The sequence below is a fragment of the Rattus norvegicus genome, chromosome X, assembly GCF_021556685.1.
Source record: "Rattus norvegicus strain SHRSP/BbbUtx chromosome X, alternate assembly SHRSP_T2T, whole genome shotgun sequence".
NCBI lineage: Eukaryota > Metazoa > Chordata > Mammalia > Rodentia > Muridae > Rattus > Rattus norvegicus.
Window position 1 is genome coordinate 51492012 of NC_141554.1, and position 20573 is coordinate 51512584.

Below are 20573 nucleotides of genomic sequence, written 5' to 3' on the forward strand. Positions count from 1 at the left end.
ATGATAAAAGGAAACTTCCCCAATCTAAAGAAAAGGACCCCTATACACATATAAGAAGAAACTTACACAACACCAATTAGTTTGGACCAGGAAAGAAAATCCTCCCAGTAATAATCAAACCTGAAATCTGGAGAACACAGTGAGGATATTAAAGGCAATAAGAGAAGGCCAAGTAACATAAAACAGATACTCTAAGTAATAGGGAGACATAGGGGTGAAAGCTTCGTATAGGTACCAAAGGAACTTCTCCATGTTCTGTGCTTTGTACTTATGAGTTTCTTTTTTTCTAAGGCAAATCACAGAATTATCTTGTTAATATTAAATGAAGGGTCAATCTGGGAAGATTTGAGGAGAACCTAAATATGATTAAAATTACATTATGTGAAAAATTCAAAGACAAAATAAATCAATAAGCTCTTTGCTCTTCTCTTTGCTCTCCTGCTTTTCCCCTCTTTCCCTCTTCCCCTTTGTCCCTTCTCTCCCCATTTCCCTCCCAACTCCAGGTGCTCACAGCTGGCCTTTACTCTCCTCTTCTACCTTGCTTCTCTCATTAAACCTGTACATGTGGAAAAAATAAATAAATAAAACATTACAATTATATTTAAACACAAGAATGCCAGTAATTTGTTCTCATTAGTAAATTATGCTATTTTTGGTATGTAAAACCACTTATTTCGAATCTGAAGGAAGAAGGGAAACAAATACTATGCTTACTTTCTAAATGTGTTTGGCAGAGAGCTTGATTTCAATAAAGTCAATTGCAAAAATTCCTTTGGATTTTACCAAAACATTTTTGAGAAATATGATTTTTTGTAATTCAGAATCTACCTTAAGAGTTTCCAATTTTTTGGTTGTATTTGTTTATTTTTCACCAGGGTTGTACATAGCCTTTAGGAAATGAGTTTATACTGACCATTATAAAATGTGTTTTCAGCTATATAGTATTAGCTACTGCTCTACTTCTGTCAAAATTGCTTTGTGCCAAACATTTCTTATTTTATGACAGAAAATGTTCAATTTGGGTTTCCTTACTATATACATATTTCCTTCTAATGCACATTTGTTTTATCCAACTACATTTTCATAACATACTGCTTTTCTTTAGTCCTTACCTGGTATTTGGAGTTACTATTTATGGCTTACATTTCCATAAAGCAAAAGTTTTGTCTTTCTTTTAAAGAATGGAAAATAAAGCTGTTGCTACCGCACTCTTATATACAACAAAGAAACCTACTCTTTGCTTAATGTAATGCCTTCTAATTTATGAATAGAACATCTTATCTGGCTTTGATCACATCATTCTAGAAGTAAACTTAATGTATGACAATAATGTTTTCACAACGTGCATTTAAACTAAACTAAACTAAATTCTTTATTGGATCTGGAATACACAAACTAAGTATTCAATTTTGGATGAATTGATAAAGATGATTATTTAAAGTATAGGAACTGGATTTCTCTTACTTAAGATGATATATATTTATATATATATACATGTTTAGTATATACATAAACATGTCTAGTATATATATATGCACCATCTATATCTACTGTCTACCATATATATACCATATGTATAGAGATATGATCTTTACATATACATATTTATGTATATTTATATATGTATACATATATAATCTAAATAGCATAAATGTACACACACCATAAATATACATATACGTATCTATATATATATTATAAATAGTATCTGCAAAATTGACTGATTATAATGCGTAATGTTTGTGAAAATCAACTTAATATGGACATTCGGTTGAGTGCCTTTCTAATGCATCTTTTGAAAATATTTTATTACTATACATTATTAATTTACCCTTTTTTTTATTAACTTGAGTATTTCTTATTTACATTTAATGTTATTCCCTTTCCCGGTTTCCTGGCAAACATCCCCCTAATCCCTCCCCCACCCCTTCTTTATGAGTGTCCCCCTCCCCACCCTCCCGGCATTGCGGCCCCTCCCCCCAACAATCACGTTCACTGGAGGTTCAGTCTGAGCAAGACCAAGGGCTTCTCTTACCACTGGTGATCTTACTGGGATATTAATTGCTACCTATGAGGTCAGAGTCCAGGGTCAGTCCATGTATAGTCTTTAGGTAGTGGCTTAGTCCCTGGAAGCGCTAGTTGCTTGGCATTGTTGTTCATAAGGGGTCTCGAGCCACTTCAAACTCTTCCAGTTCTTTCTCTGATTCCTTCAACGGAGGTCCTGTTCTCGGTTCAGTGGTTTGCTGCTGGCATTCGCCTCTGTATTTGCTGTATTCTGGCTGTGTCTCTCAGGAGAGATCTACATTCGGCTCCTGTCGGTCTGCACTTCTTTGCTTCATCCATCTTGTCTAATTGGGTGGCTGTATATGTATGGGCCACATGTGGGGCAGGCTCTGAATAGGTGTTCCTTCTGTCTCTGTTTTAATCTTTCCCTATATATTCCCTGCCAAGGGTATTCTTGTTCCCCTTTTAAAGAAGGAGTGAAGCATTCACATTTTGATCATCCATCTTGAGTTTCATGTGTTCTAGCCATCTAGGGTAATTCAAGCATTTGGACTAATAGCCACTTATCAATGAGTGCATACCATGTGTGTTTTTCTGTGATTGGGTTACCTCACTCAGGATGATATTTTCCAGTTCCAACCATTTGCCTACGAATTTCATAAACTCGTTGTTTTTGATAGCTGAGTAATATTCCATTGTGTAGATGTACCACATTTTCTGTATCCATTCCTCTGTTGAAGGGCATCTGGGTTCTTTCCACCTTCTGGCTATTATAAATAAAGCTGCTATGAACATAGTGGAGCACGTGTCTTTTTTATATGTTGGGCATCTTTTGGGTATATGCCCAAGAGAGGTATAGCTGGATCCTCAGGCAGTTCAATGTCCAATTTATTGAGGAACCTCCAGACTGATTTCCAGAATGGTTGTACCAGTCTGCAATCCCACCAACAATGCAGGAGTGTTCCTCTTTCACCACATCCTCACCGGCATTTGTTGTCACCTGAGGTTTTGATCTTAGCCATTCTCAGTGGTGTGAGGTGAAATCTCAGGGTTGTTTTGATTTGCATTTCCCTTATGACTAAAGATGTTGAACATTTCTTTAGGTGTTTCTCAGCCATTCGTCATTCCTCAGCTGTGAATTCTTTGTTTAGATCTGAACCCCATTTTTAATAGGGTTATTTGTCTCCCTGTGGTCTAACTTCTTGAGTTTTTTGTATATTTTGGATATAAGCCCTCTATCTGTTGTAGTATTGGTAAAGATCTTTTCCCAATCTGTTGTTTGCAATTTGTCCTAACCACAGTGTCCTTTGTCTTACAGAAGCTTGGCAATTTTATGAGATCCCATTTGTCGATTCTTGATCTTAGAGCATAAGCCATTGGTGTTTTGTTCAGGAAATTTTTTCCAGTGCCCATGTGTTCGAGATGCTGCCCTAGTTTTTCTTCTATTAGTTTGAGTGTATCTGGTTTGATGTGGAGGTCCTTGATCCACTTGGACTTTGTACAGAGTGATAAGCATGGATCGATTTGCATTCTTCTACATCTTGACCTCCAGTTGAACCAGCACCATTAGCTGAAAATGCTATCGTTTTTCCATTGAAGGGTTTTGGCTCCTTTGTCAACAATCTGATGCCCATAGGTGTATGGGTTCATTTCTGGGTCTTCAATTCTTTTCCATTGGTCTATCTGTCTGTCTCTGTACCAATACCATGCAGTTTTTATCACTATTGCTCTGTAATATTGCTTGAGTTCAGGGATACTGATTCCCCCTGAAGTCCTTTTATTGTTGAGAATAGTTTTATCTCTCCTGGGTTTTTTGTTATTCCAGATGCATTTGCAAATTGTTCTGTCTAACTATTTGAGGAATTGGATTGGTATTTTGATGGGGATTGCATTGAATCTGTAGATCGCTTTTGGTAAAATGGCCATTTTTACTATATTAATCCTGCCAATCCATGAGCATGGGTGATCTTTCCATCTTCTGAGATCTCCTTCAATTTCTTTCTTCAGAGGCTTGAAGTGCTTATTGTACAGATCTTTTCCTTGCTTGGTTAAAGTCACACCGAGGTACTTTATATAGTTTGGGTTTATTATGAAGGGTGTCATTTCCCTAATTTCTTTCTCGGCTTGTTTCTCTTTTGTGTAGAGGAAGCCTACTGATTTATTTGAGTTAATTTTATACCCAGACACTTTGTTGAAGTTGTTTACCAGCTTTAGTAGTTCTCTGGTGGAACTTTTGGGATCACTTAAATATACTATCATATCATCTGCAAATAGTGATATTTTGACTTCTTCTTTACCAATCCCTTTCCCCTTGATTCCCTTTTTGTTGTCTGATTGCTCTGGCTAGAACATCTAGAACTATATTGAATAAGTAGGGAGAGAGTGGGCAGCCTTGTTTAGTCCCTGATTTTAGTGGGATTGCTTCAAGTTTCTCTCCATTTAGTTTAATATTAGCTATTGGTTTGCTGTATATGGCTTTTACTATGTTTAGGTATGGGCCTTGAATTCCTATTCTTTCCAGGACTTTTATCATTAAGGGTGTTGAATTTTGTCAAATGCTTTCTCAGCATCTAATGAAATGATCATGTGGTTTTGTTCTTTCAGTTTGTTTATATAATGGATCACGTTGATGGTTTTCTGTATATTAAACCATCCCTGCATTCCTGGGATGAAGCCTACTTGATCATGGTGGATGCTTGTTTTGATGTGCTCTTGGATTCGGTTTGCCAGAATTTTATTGAGTATTTTTGCGTCGATATTCATAAGGGAAATTGGTCTGAAGTTCTCTTCCTTTGTTGGGTCTTTGTGTGGTTTAGGTATAAGAGTAATTGTGGCTTCATAGAAGGAATTCGGTAGTGCTCCATCTGTTTAAATTTTGTGGAATAGTTTGGATAGTATTGGTATGAGGTCTTCTATGAAGGTCTGATAGAATTCTGCACTAAACCCGTCTGGACCTGGGCTCTTTTTTGTTGGGAGACCTTTAATGACTGCTTTTATTTCCTTAGGAGTAATGGGATTGTTTAACTGGTTTATCTGTTCCTGATTTAACTTCAGTACCTGGTATTTGTCTAGGAAATTGTCCATTTCCTGCAGATTTTCAAGTTTTGTTGAATATAGGCTTTTATAGTAAGATCTGATGATTTTTTGAATTTCCTCTGAATCTGTAGTTATGTCTCCCTTTTCCTTTCTGATTTTGTTAATTTGGACACACTCTCTGTGTCCCCCGTTAGTCTGGCTAAGGTTTTATCTATCTTGTTGATTTTCTCAAAGAACCAATTTTTGGTTCTCTTGATTCTTTCTATGGTCCTTTTTGTTTCTACTTGGTTGATTTCAGCTCTGAGTTTGATTATTTCCTGCCTTCTACTTCTCCTGGGTGTATTTGCTTCTTTTTGTTCTAGAGCTTTTAGGTGTGCTGTCAAGATGCTGGCATATGCTCTCTCTTGTTTCTCTCTGCAGGCACTCAGAGCTATGAGTTTTCCTCTTAGCACAGCTTACATTGTGTCCCTTAAGTTTGGGTATGCTGTACCTTCATTTTCATTAAATTCTAAGAAGTCTTTAATTTCTTTCTTTATTTCTTCCTTGACCAGGTTATCGTTGAGTAGAGCATTGTTCAACTTCCATGTATATGTGGGTGTTCTTCCCTTATTTTTATTGAAGACCAACTTTAGGCCGTGGTGGCCTGATAGCACGCATGGGATTATTTCTATCTTTCTGTACCTGTTGAGGCCCATTTTATGACCAAATATATGTTCAATTTTGGAGAAAGTACCATGAGTTGGTGAGAAGAAGGTATATCCTTTTGCTCTAGGATAGAATGTTCTATAAATATCTGTTCAGTCCATTTGGTTCATGACTTCTCTTAGTCTGTCTATGTCTCTGTTTAATTTCTGTTTCCAAGATCTGTCCATTGATGAGAGTGGGGTGTTGAAATCTCCTACTATTATTGTGTGAGGTGCAACGTGTATTTTGAGCTTTAGTAAGGTTTATTTTATGTATGTAGGTACCCTTTATTTGGGGCATAGATATTTAGAATTGAGAGTTCATCTTGGTGGATTTTTCCTTTGATGAATATGAAGTGTCCTTCCTTCTCTTTTTTGATGACTTTTAGTTGAAAATTGATTTTATTTGATATTAGAATGGCTACTCCTGCTTGCTTCTTCTGACCATTTGCTTGGAAAGTTGTTTTCCAGCCTTTCACTCTGAGGTAGTGTCTGTCTTTGTCTCTGAGGTGTGTTTCCTGTAGGCAGCAGAATGCAGGGTCCTCATTGTGTTTCCAGTTTGTTAATCTATGCCTTTTTATTGGGGAGTTGAGACCATTGATGTTGAGAGACATTAAGCAATAGTGATTATTGCTTCCTGTTATATTCATATTTGGATGTGAGATTATGTTTGTGTTCTCTTCTTCTCTTTGTTTTGTTGCCAACACGATTAGTTTCTTGCTTCTTCTAGGGTGTAGCTTGCCTCCTTATGTTGGGCTTTACCATTTATTATCCTTTGTAGTGCTGGATTTGTAGAAAGATATTGTGTAAATTTGGTTTAGTCATGGAATATCTTGGTTTCTCCATCTATGTTAATTGAGAGTTTTGCAAGAATACAGTAACCTGGGCTGGCATTTGTGTCCTCTTAGGGTCTGTATGACTTCTGTCCAGGATATTCTGGCTTTCATATTCTCTGGCGAAAAGTCTGGTGTGATTCTGATAGGTCTGCCTTTATATGTTACGTGACCTTTTCCCTTACTGCTTTTAATATTCTATCTTTATTTTGTGCATTTGGTGTTTTGACTATTATGTGTCGGGAGGTGTTTCTTTTCTGGTCCTATCTATTGGAGTTCTGTAGGCCTCTTGTATGCCTATGGGTATCTCTTTTTTTTAGGTTAGGGAAGTTTTCTTCTATGATTTTGTTGAAGATATTTACTGGTCCTTTGAGCTGGGAGTCTTCACTCTCTTCTATACCTATTATCCTTAGGTTTGATCTTCTCATTGAGTCCTGGATTTCCTGTATGTTTTGGACCAGTAGCTTTTTCCACTTTACATTATCTTTGACAGTTGAGTCAATGATTTCTATGGAATCTTCTGCTCCTGAGATTCTCTCTTCCAACTCTTGTATTCTGTTGGTGAAGCTCGCATCTACAGCTCCTTGTCTCTTCTTTTGGTTTTCTATATGTAGGGTTGTTTCCATGTGTTCTTTCTTGATTGCTTCTATTTCCATTTTTAATTCCTTCAGTTGTTTGAATGTATTTTCCTGGAATTCTTTCAGGGATTTTTGTGATTCCTCTCTATAGGGTTCTTCCTGTTTTTTTATGTTTTCCTGGAATTCTTTCAGGGATTTTTGTGATTCCTCTCTGTAGGCTTCTACTTGTTTATTTATGTTTTCCTGTGTTTCTCTAATGGAGTTTTTCATGTCTTTCTTGAAGTTCTCCAGCATCATGATCAAATATGATTTTAAATCTAGATCTTGTTTTTCTGGTGCGTTTGGATATTCCGTGTTTGCTTTGGTGGGAGAATTGGGCTCTGATGATGCCATGTAGTCTTGGTTTCTGTTGCTTGTGTTCCTGTGCTTGCCTCTCGGCATCAGATTATCTCTAGTGTTACTTTGTTCTGCTATTTCTGACAGTGGCTAGACTGTCCTGTAAATCTGTGTGTCAGGAGTGCTGTAGACCTGTTTTCCTGTTTTCTTTCAGCCAGTTATGGGGACAGAGTGTTCTGCTTTTGGGCGTGTAGTTTTTCCTCTCTACAGGTCTTCAGCTGTTCCTGTGGGCCTGTGTCTTGAGTTCACCAGGCAGGTTGCTTGTAGCAGAAAATTTGGTCTTACCTGCGGTCCCAAGGCTCAAGTTTTCTTGTGGGGTGTTGCTTATGAGCTCTCTGAGGCGGCAGCAACCAGGAAGATCTACACTGCCCTTTCCGGGAGCTTCTGTGCACCAGGGTTCCAGATGGCGTTTGGTGTTTTCCTCTGGAGTCAGAGATGTGGGCAGAGTGTAGACTCTTCTCTTTTCCCAGGCGTTTCTGCCTCTCTGAAGGTTTAGCTCTCCCTCCCACGGGATTTGGGTGCGGATAACTGTTTATCCGGTGGGTCCCTTCAGGTTCCGGGAGGTGTCTCAGATGCAGTAGATTTCCTGCTCCTGTGCCCTTATCCAAGGGAACCCAGAAGCCGTATACAGTTTCCTCTTGGGCCAGGGATGTTGGCAGGGTTGGCAGTCTTGGTAGTCTCTTCTGCTCTGCAGTCTCAGGAGTGCCCACCTGTCTCGGTGGTGAGCTCTCTCTGCCACGTGGTTTGGGGGCAGTGAGCTGGAGGCAGGGAGGTCGAGATTGGGACTCCCGCTAAAAACCGGAAGTGTCCGGTCCTAGAGGAATTTTGCCTCTGTGTGTCCCAAGGCCACCAGTCAGGTCACTTGCAGTAGAAAAGTTGGTCTTACCTGTGGTCCAGAGGCTCAAGTTTGCTCGTGGGGTGTTGCTTATCCTAATTTACCCTTGTACCTAGTTCCTTTCGTTCATAAATTTTAATGATTGACTTGAAAGGAAAGCCTTCTGAGAATAGTTTTATAGTGTGCAAACAAAAATGTCTGCACATAAATCTTTCGCTTTAAGAAAGTTTGGAAATGTATATGGCAAACTAATAAGAAAATAGTGTTAGAGGTCCAAGTACCAGAAAACATGTAAATGAAATTTTGGTATGCTGTTAACACTCTAAGATAAAATGAAATTGAATGGCATTCATACACATGTTTTATGATTTCTAATTTAGAAGCAAAGTAATATTGTTCATTTCAGTTGGTTTAAAATTAAGTATATGTGCGAATTTTAATATTAATATTATTAAATTGTTTTATCCTCCTAGTTATAATTTTATGATTTGAAATAATACCAGGATAATAGTCCTTAAAATACGTTGTATCCTTACCAATTTTTGAATCCCTTGGTTCACTAGGAAATATTAGTAACCTAATAATTTTTTTAACTTTATTAACTTGAGTATTTCTTATGTACATTTGATTGTTATTTCCCTTCCTGGATTCTGGGCCAACATCCCCCTAACACCTCCCCCTCCCCTTGTGTATGGGAGTTCCCCTCCCCACCCTCTCCCCATTACCACCCTTCCCCCGAAAAATTCCATTCACTGGGGGTTCAGTCTTGAAAGGACCAAGGGCTTCCCCTTCCACTGGTGCTCTTACTAGGCTATTTATTGCTACCTATGAGGTTGGAGCCCAGGGTCAGTCCATGTATAGTCTTTGGGTAGTGGCTTAGTCCCTGGAAGTTCTGGTTGCTTGGCATTGTTGTGCATATGGGGACTCAAGCCCCTTTAAGCTCTTCCAGACCTTTCTCTGATTCCTTCAACGGGGGTCCTGTTCTCAGTTCAGTGGTTTGCTGTTGGCATTCGCCTATGTATTTGCTCTATTCTGGCTGTGTCTCTCAGGAGAGATCTACATCCGATTCCTGTCAGCCTGCACTTCTTTGCTTCATCCATCTTATCCAATTGGGTGGGTGTATATGTATGGGCCACATGTGGGGCAGGCTCTGAATGCGTGTTCCTAATGCCTCTGTTCTTTCTAAACTTTGCCTCCCTATTCCCTCCCAAGGGTATTCTTGTTCCCCTTTTAAAGAAGGAGTGAAGCATTCACATTTTGATCATCCATCTTGAGTTTCATGTGTTCTAGGCATCTAGGGTAATTCAAGCATTTGGGCTAATAGCCACTTAATAATGGGTGCATAGCATGTGTGTTTTTCTGTGATTGGGTTACCTCACTCAGGATGATATTTTCCAGTTCCATCCATTTGCCTATGAATTTGATAAAGTCATTGTTTTTGATAGCTGAGTAATATTCCATTGTGTAGATGTACCACATTTTCTGTAACCATTCTCCTGTTGAAGGACATCTGGGTTTTTCCAACTTCTGGCTATTATAAAAAAAGGCTGCTATGAACATAGTGGAGCATGTGCCTTTGTTATATATTGGGGCTTCTTTTGGGTACATTCCCAAGAGAGGTATAGCTGGGTCCTCAGGTAGTTCAATGTCCAATTTTCTGAGGAATCTCCAGACTGATTTCCAGAATGGTTGTACCAGTCTGCAATCCCACCAACAATGGAAGAGTGTTCCTATTTCTCCACTTCCTTTGCTGTCATATGAGTTTTGGTCTTAGCCATTCTCACTGGTGTGAGGTGAAATCTCAGTGTTGTTTTGATTTTCATTTCCCTTATGACTAAAGATTTTCAACATTTCTTTAGGTGTTTCTCTGCCATTCAGCATTCCTCAGCTATGAATTCTTTGTTTAGCTCTGAACCCCATTTTTTAATAGGGTTATTTGTCTCCCTGCGGACTAACTTCTTGAATTCTTTGTATATTTTGGATATAAGGCCATTGTCTGTTGTAGGACAGGTAAAGATCTTTTCCCAATCTGTTGGTTGCCGATTTGTCCTAACCACAGTGTCCTTTGTCTTACAGAAGCTTTGCAGTTTTATGAGATCCCATTTTTTAATTCTTGATCTTAGACCATAAGCCATTGGTGTTTTGTTCAGGAAATTTTCTCCAGTGCCCATGTGTTCGAGATTCTTCCCCACTTTTTCTTCGATTAGTATGAGTGTATCTGGTTTGATGTGGATGTCCATGATCCACGTGGACTTAAGCTTTGTACAGGGTGATAAGCATGCATCAATCTGCATTCTTCTACATGTTGCCCTCCAGTTAAACCAGCACCATTTGCTGTAAATGCTATCTGTTTTCCATTGGATGGTTTTGCCTCCTTTGTCAAAAATCAAGTGACCATAGGTGTGTGGGTTCATTTCTGGGTCTTCAGTTTTATTCCACTGGTCTATCTGTCTGTTTTTATCAATATTTTATGAAGTTTTTATCACTATTGCTCTGTAATACTGCTTGAGTTCAGGGACTTTTTCCCAAAAGTCCTTTTATTGTTGAGGATAGTTTTAGTTATCCTGAGTTTTTTTGTTATTCCTGATGAATTTGCAAATTGTTCTGTCTAACTCTTTGAAGAATTGGATTGGTATTTTGATGGGGATTGCATTGAATCTGTAGATCGCTTTTGGTAAAATGGCCATTTTTACTATATTAATCCTGCCAATCCATTAGCATGGGAGATCTTTCCATCTTCTGAGGTCTTCTTCAATTTCTTTCTTCAGAGGGTTGAAGTTCTTATTGTATAGATCTTTTACTTGCTTGGTTAAAGTCACACCGAGGTATTTTATATTATTTGGGACTATTATGAAAGGTGTCGATTCCCTAATTTCTCTCTTGGCTTGTTTCTCTTTTGTGTAGAGGAAGGCTACTGATTTATTTGAGTTAATTTTATACCTATACACTTTGCTGAAGTTGTTTATCAGCTTTAGTAGTTCTCTGGTGGAACTTTTGGGATCACTTAAATATACTATCATATCATCTGCAAAAAGTGATATTTTGACTTCTTCTTTTCCAATCTCTTTCCCCTTGATCTCCTTTTGTTGTCTGATTGCTCTGGCTAGAACTTCTAGAACTATATTGAATAAGTAGGGAGAGAGTAGTCACCCTTGTCTAGTCCTTGATTTTAGTGGGATGCTTCAAGTTTCTCTCCATTTAGTTTAATGTTAGCAACTGGTTTGTTGTATATGGCTTTTACTATGTTTAGGTATGGGCCTTGAATTCCTATTCTTTCCAGGACTTTTATCATGAAGGGGTGTTGAATTTTGTCAAATGCTTTCTCAGCGTCTAATGAAATGATCATGTGGTTTTGTTCTTTCAGCTTGTTTATATAATGGATCATGTTTGTGGTTTTCCGTATATTAAACCATCCCTGCCTTGCTGGGATGAAGCCTACTCATTCATGGTGGATGATTGTTTGGATGTGCTCTTGGATTCGGTTTGTCAAAATTTTATTGAGTATTTTTGCATTGATATTCATAAGGGAAATTGGTCTGAAGTTCTCTTTCTTTGTGGGGTCTTTGTGTATTTTAGGTATAAGAGTAATTGTGGCTTCATAGAAGCAATTCGGTAGTGCTCCATCTGTTTCAATGTTGTGGAATAGTTTGGATAGTATTATTATGAGGTCTTCTATGAAGGTCTGATAAAATTCAGCACTGAACCCATCTGGACCTGGGCTCTATTTTGTTGGGAGACCTTTAATGACTCCTTCTATTTCTTTCGGAGTTATGGGGTTGTTTAAATAGTTTATTTGTTCCTGATTTAACTTTGGTACCTTGTATCTATCTAGGAAATTTTGCATTTCCTGCAGATTTTCAAGATTTGTTGAATATAGACTTTTGTAGTAGGATCTGATGATTTATTGCATTTCCTCTGATTCTGTAGTTATGTCTCCCTTGTCATTTCTGATTTTGTTAATTTTGACAGAGTCTCTGTGTCCTCTCCTTAGTCTGGCTAACAGTTTATCTATCTTTTTGACATTCTCAAAGAACCAACTTTTGGTTCTGTTGATTCTTTCTATGGTCCTTTTTGTTTCTACTTGGTTGATTTCAGCTCTGAGTTTGATTATTTCCTGCCTTCTACCCCTACTGTGTGTATTTGCTTCTTTTTGTTCTAGAGCTTTTAGGTGTGCTGTCAAGCTGCTGACATATGCTCTCTCCTGTTTCTTTCTGCAGGCACTCAGAGTTATGTTTTTTTCCTCTTAGCACACCTTTCATCGTGTGCATAAGTTTGGGTATGTTGTACCTTCATTTTCATTAAATTCTAAGAAGTCTTTAATTTCTTTATTTATTTCTTCCTTGACCAGGTTATCATTGAGTAGAGCATTGTTCAAATTCCATGTATATGTGGGCATTCTCCCCTTATTTTTATTGAAGACCAGTGTTAGCCTGAGGTGGTCTGATAGGAAGCATGAAATGATTTCTATCTTTCTGTATCTGTTGAGGCTTGTTTTATGACCAAATATATGTTCAATTTTGGAGAAAGTACCATGAGTTGGTGAGAAGAATGTTTATCCTTTTGTTTTAGGATAGAATGTTCTAAAAATATCTGTTAAGTCCATTTGGTTCATGACTTCTCTTAGTCTGTCTACGTCTCTGTTTAATTTCTGTTTCCATGATCTGTCCATATATGAGAGTGTGTTTTTGAAATCTCCTACTATTATTGTATAAGGTGCAATGTGTGTTTTGAGCTTTAGTAAGGTTTCTTTTATGTATGTAGGTGCCCTTGTATTTGGAGCATAGATATTTATGATTGAGCGTTCATCTTGCTGGATTTTTCCTTTGATGAATATGAAGTGTCCTTCCTTCTCTTTTTTGATGACTTTTATTTGAAAATTGATTTTATTCGATATTAGAATGGCTACTCCTGCTTGCTTCTTCTGACCATTTGCTTGGAAAGTTGTTTTCCAGCCTTTCACTCTGAGGTAGTGTCTGTCTTTGTGTCTGTGGTGTGTTTCCTGTAGGCAGAAGAATGCAGAGTCCTCATTGCATATCCAGTTTGTTAATCTCTGTCTTTTTATTGGGGAGTTCAGACCACTGATGTTGAGAGATATTAAGGAATAGTGATTATTGCTTCCTGTTATATTCATATTTGAATGTGAGATTATGTTTGTGTGCTTTACTTCTCTTTGTCTTGTTTCCAAGACGATTAGTTTCTTACTTTTTCTAGGGTGTAGCTTGCCTCATTATGTTGGGCTTTACCATTTATTATCCTTTGTAGCGCTCGATTTGTAGAAAGATATTGAGTAAATTTGGTTTAGTCATGGAATATCTTGGTTTCTCCATCTATGTTAATTGAGAGTTTTACACGATACAGTAACCTGGGATGGAATTTGTGTTCTCTTAAAGTCTGTATGACATCTCTCCAGGATCTTCTGGTTTTCATATTCTCTCGTGAGAAGTCTGGTGTGATTCTGATAGGTCTGCCTTTTATGTTACTTGACCTTTTTCCCTTACTGCTTTTAATATTCTTTCTTTATTTTGTGCATTTGGTGTTTTGACTATTATGTGACGGGAGGAGTTTATTTTCTGGTCCAATCTATTTGGAGTTCTGTAGGTTTCTTGTATGTTTATGGGCATCTCTTTCTTTAGGTTAGGGAAGTTTTCTTCTATGATTTTGTTGAAGATATTTACTGGTCCTTTGAGCTAGGAGTCTTCACTCTCTTCTATACCTATTATCCTTAGGTTTGATCTTCTCATTGAGAACTGGATTTCCTGTATGTTTTGGACCAGTAGCTTTTTTGTTTTGTTTTGTTTTACATTATCTTTGAAAGTTGTGTCAATGATTTCTATGGAATCTTCTGCTCCTGAGATTCTCTCTTCTATCTCTTGTGTTCTGTTGGTGATGCTTGGATCTACGTCTCCTTGTCTCTTCCTTTGGTTTTCTATATCCAGGGTTGTTTCCATGTGTTCTTTCTTTATTGCTTCTATTTCCATTTTTAATTCCTTCAACTGTGTGATAGTGTTTTCCTGGAATTCTTTCAGGGATTTTTGTGATTCCTCTCTATATAGCCTTCTATTTGTTTATTTATGTTTTCTTGCGTTTCTCTAAGGGAATTCTTCATGTCTTTCTTTAAGTCCTCCAGCATCATGATCAAATATGATTTTAAATCTAGATCTTGCTTTTCTTGTGTGTTTGGATATCTAGTGTTTGCTTTGGTGGAAGAATTGGTCTCCAGTGATGCCATGTAGTCTTGGTTTCTGTTGCTTGGGTTCCTGTGCTTGCCTCTCACCATGAGGTTGTCTCTGGTGTTACCTTGTTGCCCTATTTCTGACAGTGGCTAGACAGTCTTGTTTACCTGTGTGTCAGGAGTGCCATAGACCTGTTTTCCTGTTTTCTTTCAGCCACTTATGGGAACAGAGAGTTCTGCTTTTGGGCGTGTAGTCTTTCCTGTCTACTGGTCTTCAGCTGTTCCTGTGGGCCTGTGTCCTGAGTCCACCAGGCAAGTCGCTTGGAGCAGAAAAGTTGGTCTTACCTGTGGTCCCTTGGCTCAAGTTGCTCGTGGGAGGCTGCTTTTGAGCTCTTGGTGAGGGCGCCAACCAGGAGGGCCTGTGCCTGCCTTTTCCCGGAGCCCCCATGCAGTGGGGTCCCAGATGGTGTTAGGTATTTTCTGGAGTCAGAAATGTGGGCAGAATGTAGTCTCTTCTGGTTTCCCAGGTGTGTCTGCCCCTCTGAAGGTTTAGCTCTCCCTCCCATGGGATTTGGGTGCAGAGAACTGGTGACTGTGTCCTTTCAGGTCTGGGCAGTGTCTGGACTGCGGGGGATCTGTTGCTCCAGTGCCCCTATCTTCTGGTTCCCAGAGGTCGTATACAGTTTCCTCTTGGGCCAGGGATGTAGGCAGGGGTGGGCATTATTGGTGGTCTCTCCTGCTCTGCAGTCCCAGGAGTGCCCACCTGTCTGGGTGGTGAGCTCTCTCTCCCAATGGGTTTCGGAGCAGTGAGCTGTGGGCTGAAATCAGCAAGGTTGGGGCCCCAGCTCTAATAAATTATTTTTATCCCATAAGTAAATGCAAAGTGCTTAGGGGCCATGGAAACATCAGTAGTACTATATAGGGTCTTGCTGCTCTGTAAGCCCTCTGGACCAAGTCAACCTACCCAGAGCAGCCTGCTATGCCTGTGGGACTTCCACTCTCCTGCTTCCTCTTCTTCACCCCCATCGACTCTTGAACCATATAGGTAAGCTTCTCTTTCCCTACCCATCTTCCTTGGTGGCTAAGTCCTCTGATCCAAGCCAAGCTCCCCTGAGCAACCTGACATATGAGGGGATATCCATTCTCCTGAAAGCTTTGTGCACACCTTTATTGAACCCTAGGCTCCTGAACCACACACAACTTACCTAATCTTGCTTTAACATTAGTAATTGGTAATTGGGTGGCACGTGCTAGAGAGGATATGACACAGGGGGAACATTCCTCCATTACTGGTGGGAATAGAAATTTGTACAAACCCTTTGGAAATAAATTTAGCATTTTCTCAGAGAACTGGGAATAGTTCTACCTTAAGACCCATCTACATTACTCCTGGACATATACTCGAAATAACCTCCATGATTCCACAAAGAGACTTGCTCAACTGTAGGGAGCCATATTGGATTTGGGCCTGGCTGATTTTTGACTGTATGGCTCAAAGTGGCTACGTGACTCTTGGCTACATGGCCACAGATGTTCAACCTTGAAATGACTACCATAAGGCCTTGAGATTGTTGGACAAAAGCCTCTCCCATGAATTTTTGGCACAGAAAGATAACTTTCACAGGATGTTTCAGTCTGAGCAAACAGCAGACGTCTCCAGCGTCTCCATCACATGACCTCTTCACCTTCTGCTATTGCTGCTGGAATTCCCTCCTCCCTCCATCCTTTGTGTTTCACAAAGGACATTCCCCCTACCTGAAAGCCTTAAAAGCTGTAATGTTCACCCCAATAAACGAGACCTTGACAACAGAACTTTTGCTTGGTCTCCTTCTTCTCTTCACCCCCATTTGATACACAGGTAGAAGGCCTCTTCAGGACCCTGAATAACTAAGTGGACCCGTTGGACGGGTCACTCAACTACATTTATAGCAGTAATTGGAAATAATCTAGATATTCCTCAACTGAAGAATGGATAAAGAAAATGTGGCACATTACACAATGGAACACTGTTCAGCTATTAAAAACGAAGGCATCATGAATTTTGCAAGCAAATTGGTGGAACTTGAGAATATCATCCTGAATGAGGCAACCCTGACTCAAAAGGAGATACATGGTATGTTCTTACTTATAAGGGGATATTAGCCATTAAATATAGATACCATGTTACATTTCACAGACCCAACGATGCTAAACAAGAAGGAAGGCTCAGGTAAGAAAGAATGAATCTATTTAGAAGGGGTAATAAATAGTCATAAGAGGCTGATGGAGGGAGGGAAAGTGAGGTTGGGGCGGGGAATGGGGGTTCAGGAAGGACAGAAGAGATGGGTAGATGGTCATGAAAATGAATCAAAATTTGCAACTGATGGGGGTGAGAAGTTGGGGGGCATCTCTAGGAATTAGGATAAGGGAGGGACCTTAGTTGTGACTCACTAATTTTGGGATATGGTACTTGAACAGGCCATCTTCTGTAGCCTGACAGCAACCCTGTGGAGCAATAGAGACACAAATTTATCCACAAAACTTTCAACCCAAATTTTTTCCTGTCTAGAAGAAATGCAGGCATGAAGGATAGAGCAGAGGGTGAGGGAACAGCTAACCAACAAGCAGCCCAACTTGAGACCCATCCCATGGGCAAGCACCAATCCCTAATACTATTAATGATACTCTGTTAAACTTGCAGACAAGAGCCTGTTGTCCTCTGAGAGGCTCTATGCAGAAGCTGACTCAGACTAATACAGACACTCACAACCTAACAGTGGATGAAGCTTGGGAACTCATATGGAAGAATAGGAGGAAGGATTGCAGGCCTGGAAGGGGATAGGAACTTCACAGGAAGACCAACAGAATCAACTAACCTGAAACCTTGGTGATCTCAGAGTGTGAAACTCTAATCAAAGAACATACACAGACTAGATCTAGGCCTCCCCACCTACACGTAGTTGATGTAAAACTTGGTCGTCATGTCTGTCCTAAACAACTGAAAAGGGGGCTGTCCCAAAGTTGTTTCCTACATGTGGGGCATGTTCTTCTAGCTGGGCTACCTTGTCTGGCCTCACTGGGAGAAGTATGCCTAGCCTCACAGAGACTTGAAGTCCCAGGTTTGGGTAGATATGGTTGGGGAGGGGGCACTACTAGCTCAGAAGAGAAGGGGAGGAGGATGGAAGAAGGATTGTGCCAGGGAGTGACTTGGGTGGGAGCAGTGAGCAGGATATAAAATGAATATGTAAAATTTTAAAATTAAATAAAAAAGAAAGGTGGAAAAAATTAGAGTACTATACATGATGCTTCTGAGTATGACTCTTCCACTGGGAACACTGTAAATCTTTCGAGTAGGATGACGAGAACTCCTGGCTAGTGTGTTGACCTCAAATTTTAATGAGCGCACACAAAAAGGAATCAAGAAAATACAAACATAAACAAACAAAAAGAAGATAAAGTTATTATAATGTACTAAGTAGCTGAATCTAGACAAAAGTATCATTCAGCTCCTTCAAATTCAGCTCTCAGAAACAATGATAAGGACAGAATTGTGTGTTAAAGAAGTCCATAGGAAATATTTTGATGGTGTTCAATAATTCTTTTCAATTTCTTTCCATCTAAGTTTAGTACTTCAGATTTAGGTCCAATTTATTACAACATACAGTTGTATAATGAATAATGAATAATGAATCAGGGGTTCATAGATGGGGTGGATATTGGTGTGTATCCACTCACAGCCTTGTGTCTGGGACTGAGAGGTATCTTAGCTGGTCAGCCTGCAGCTTTCCTACACCCAAACCACCAAGGGTAGCTCTACAGCACTGCCCTATTTGACTCACTCAGGTTCCTCAGCTGGGAGGTCCATACAAAGGAGGTATCTTTCCTTCTCTCAGGATCTTGGAGCCAGCTCACCTGTGCCATCACCACCAGGGCCTGCTCTACTGTGCTGCCCAGGCAAGGTGTAAGGCCTGCTCTGTTGATTCAAAGATGCAGGATCCCTATGACCCAGAACAACAAGAGGTATCCCAGTGACAAATCAGTATTTATGGTGTAGCAGAAGCCAGAGGCTTCAAACCGGATCACCACCAGGTCGTGCTCTACTGTGCTGTCCAGGCAAGGTGCAAGGCCTGCTCTGTAGATTCAAAGATGCAGGATCCCTATGACCCAGAACAACAAGAGGAATCCCAGTGACAAATCAGTATTTATGGTGTAGCAGAAGCCAGAGGCTTCAAACCAGATCAATGACTCATTGCAATGAACACTTACAGATAAAGATGTTTGGACAAAAGCATATATTGTGTGACACACTGTGACACACTGCTGTTTTCTTGGAAAGATATTTATTTTTGTTTTTACTTTTTCTTTTGTTTCATTTTGTTAGTTTTTTTTTCATTTGTTTTTTAATTTTTTTTTTGTTTTCTTTTGTTGAGGGTGATTGCAAGAGTGGTGGACTGGCAGCCAAATGGATTTGGCATGCATGATGTGAAAGCCTGAAAGAATGAAATGTTTAAAAATGAATCAGGAAACAGAAGACTGGGTAAATAGTATAGAAATGGGTCTAGAAGAATTAATATCAATGGTTCAATCTCAACCATTTCCGATACCAAGTTCTATGAGTATTAGGCGCTTCATTTGAGAGGGAATGTAGCAAATTCTGACTTGGTTTGGATTTAAAATATCACCTATGGTCTTGGGTTTTGAGTATTTGTTCCTTGTCTAGTGACACTGTTTTGAAAAGTTGTGGAACCATTCAGTGGTAAGATCTCACTGGCTAAAATAGACTGCTTTTTAGGTTATGGTCTGGCATGGTACTGGAATGTCTCTCAACTTCCTTGTCAGTTATCATGTAAACAGAAGCTGCCTTGAAAGAGCCAGAGTTGGGGCCAATCTGGGGCCAGTGGAAAAATCTCCACCACAAACCTCTAATCACAAGGACCCCTCCCTTCTCGGAAGAAAAAAGTTGATTTAGTTCCTGGAACATCTACAAGCCAAACTGTTACACAACCACCTGTGCTTCCAACTGACCCCCCCTTGTGAAAGTATTGAACTGAGTCCAATCTGAAAGTTGTTTCACCCCACCAAATGTGCATAGTACCCTGCCTAGTTACCATTGTCCAATTCTGCTCCAATCATTTGAATTCTGTCCCAATTGTTTGCAAGGTATATAACTCTGTTAGAATCTGCTCAGGGTTGCCTCCCCTTGAAGTGGGAGGACCTTGATTTGTTGGAATTAAACTCCTCTTGCTATTGCATCGAACACTGCATCTGTGAGTACTGGAAGAGTTTCAACTCGGACCTCAGCTTCATGTTCCTCCAGTCGTGGACAGAGTGAACCCACCATACCTTCCTCACTTCAGTAGATTGAAATCTCTTGTTTTTATTCTATATAACTTAGTCACACTGATGAAAAAGTAGCTAATATAAATGTTCTCATATATGTTTTCATGTAAAAGGGCATTATGAAAGCCTCAGACACAGTAGTTGGTATACTAGAGGTATTTAATAAACTGCAGGTATTAAAATAATTGTTTTGACCATTGACCTTACTCTTAGTTTACTATATGTAATTTTTAAAATAATCAATGTATCCCACAGAACATGAAGCTCTATAAGAAATGGAACATCACATAAACCAAAACAGTACTAAAAAAGCAAACCCTAGTAATTTTCTCCTGGGTGATATTACTCTTTGAAAATGGAGAAATGGAGATTCCACCTCACACCAGTCAGAAAGTCTAAGATCAAAAACTCAGGTGACCACAGATGTGGGTGAGGATGTAGAGAAGAAGAACACTCCTCCACTGTTGGTGGGATTGCAAGCTGGTATAACCACACTGAAAATCAGTCTGGCAGTTCTTCAGAAAATTGGACATAGTACTACCTGAGTACCCAGCTATCCCACTCTGTGGCATATACCCAAAAGATACTCCAACATACAACAAGAACACATACCATTTGTGATATTTTTATAATTGGGTTACCTCTCTCAGGATAATATTTCGTAATTCTATCCATTTGCCTATGAATTTCATGAAGTTATTGTTTTTAATAGCTGAG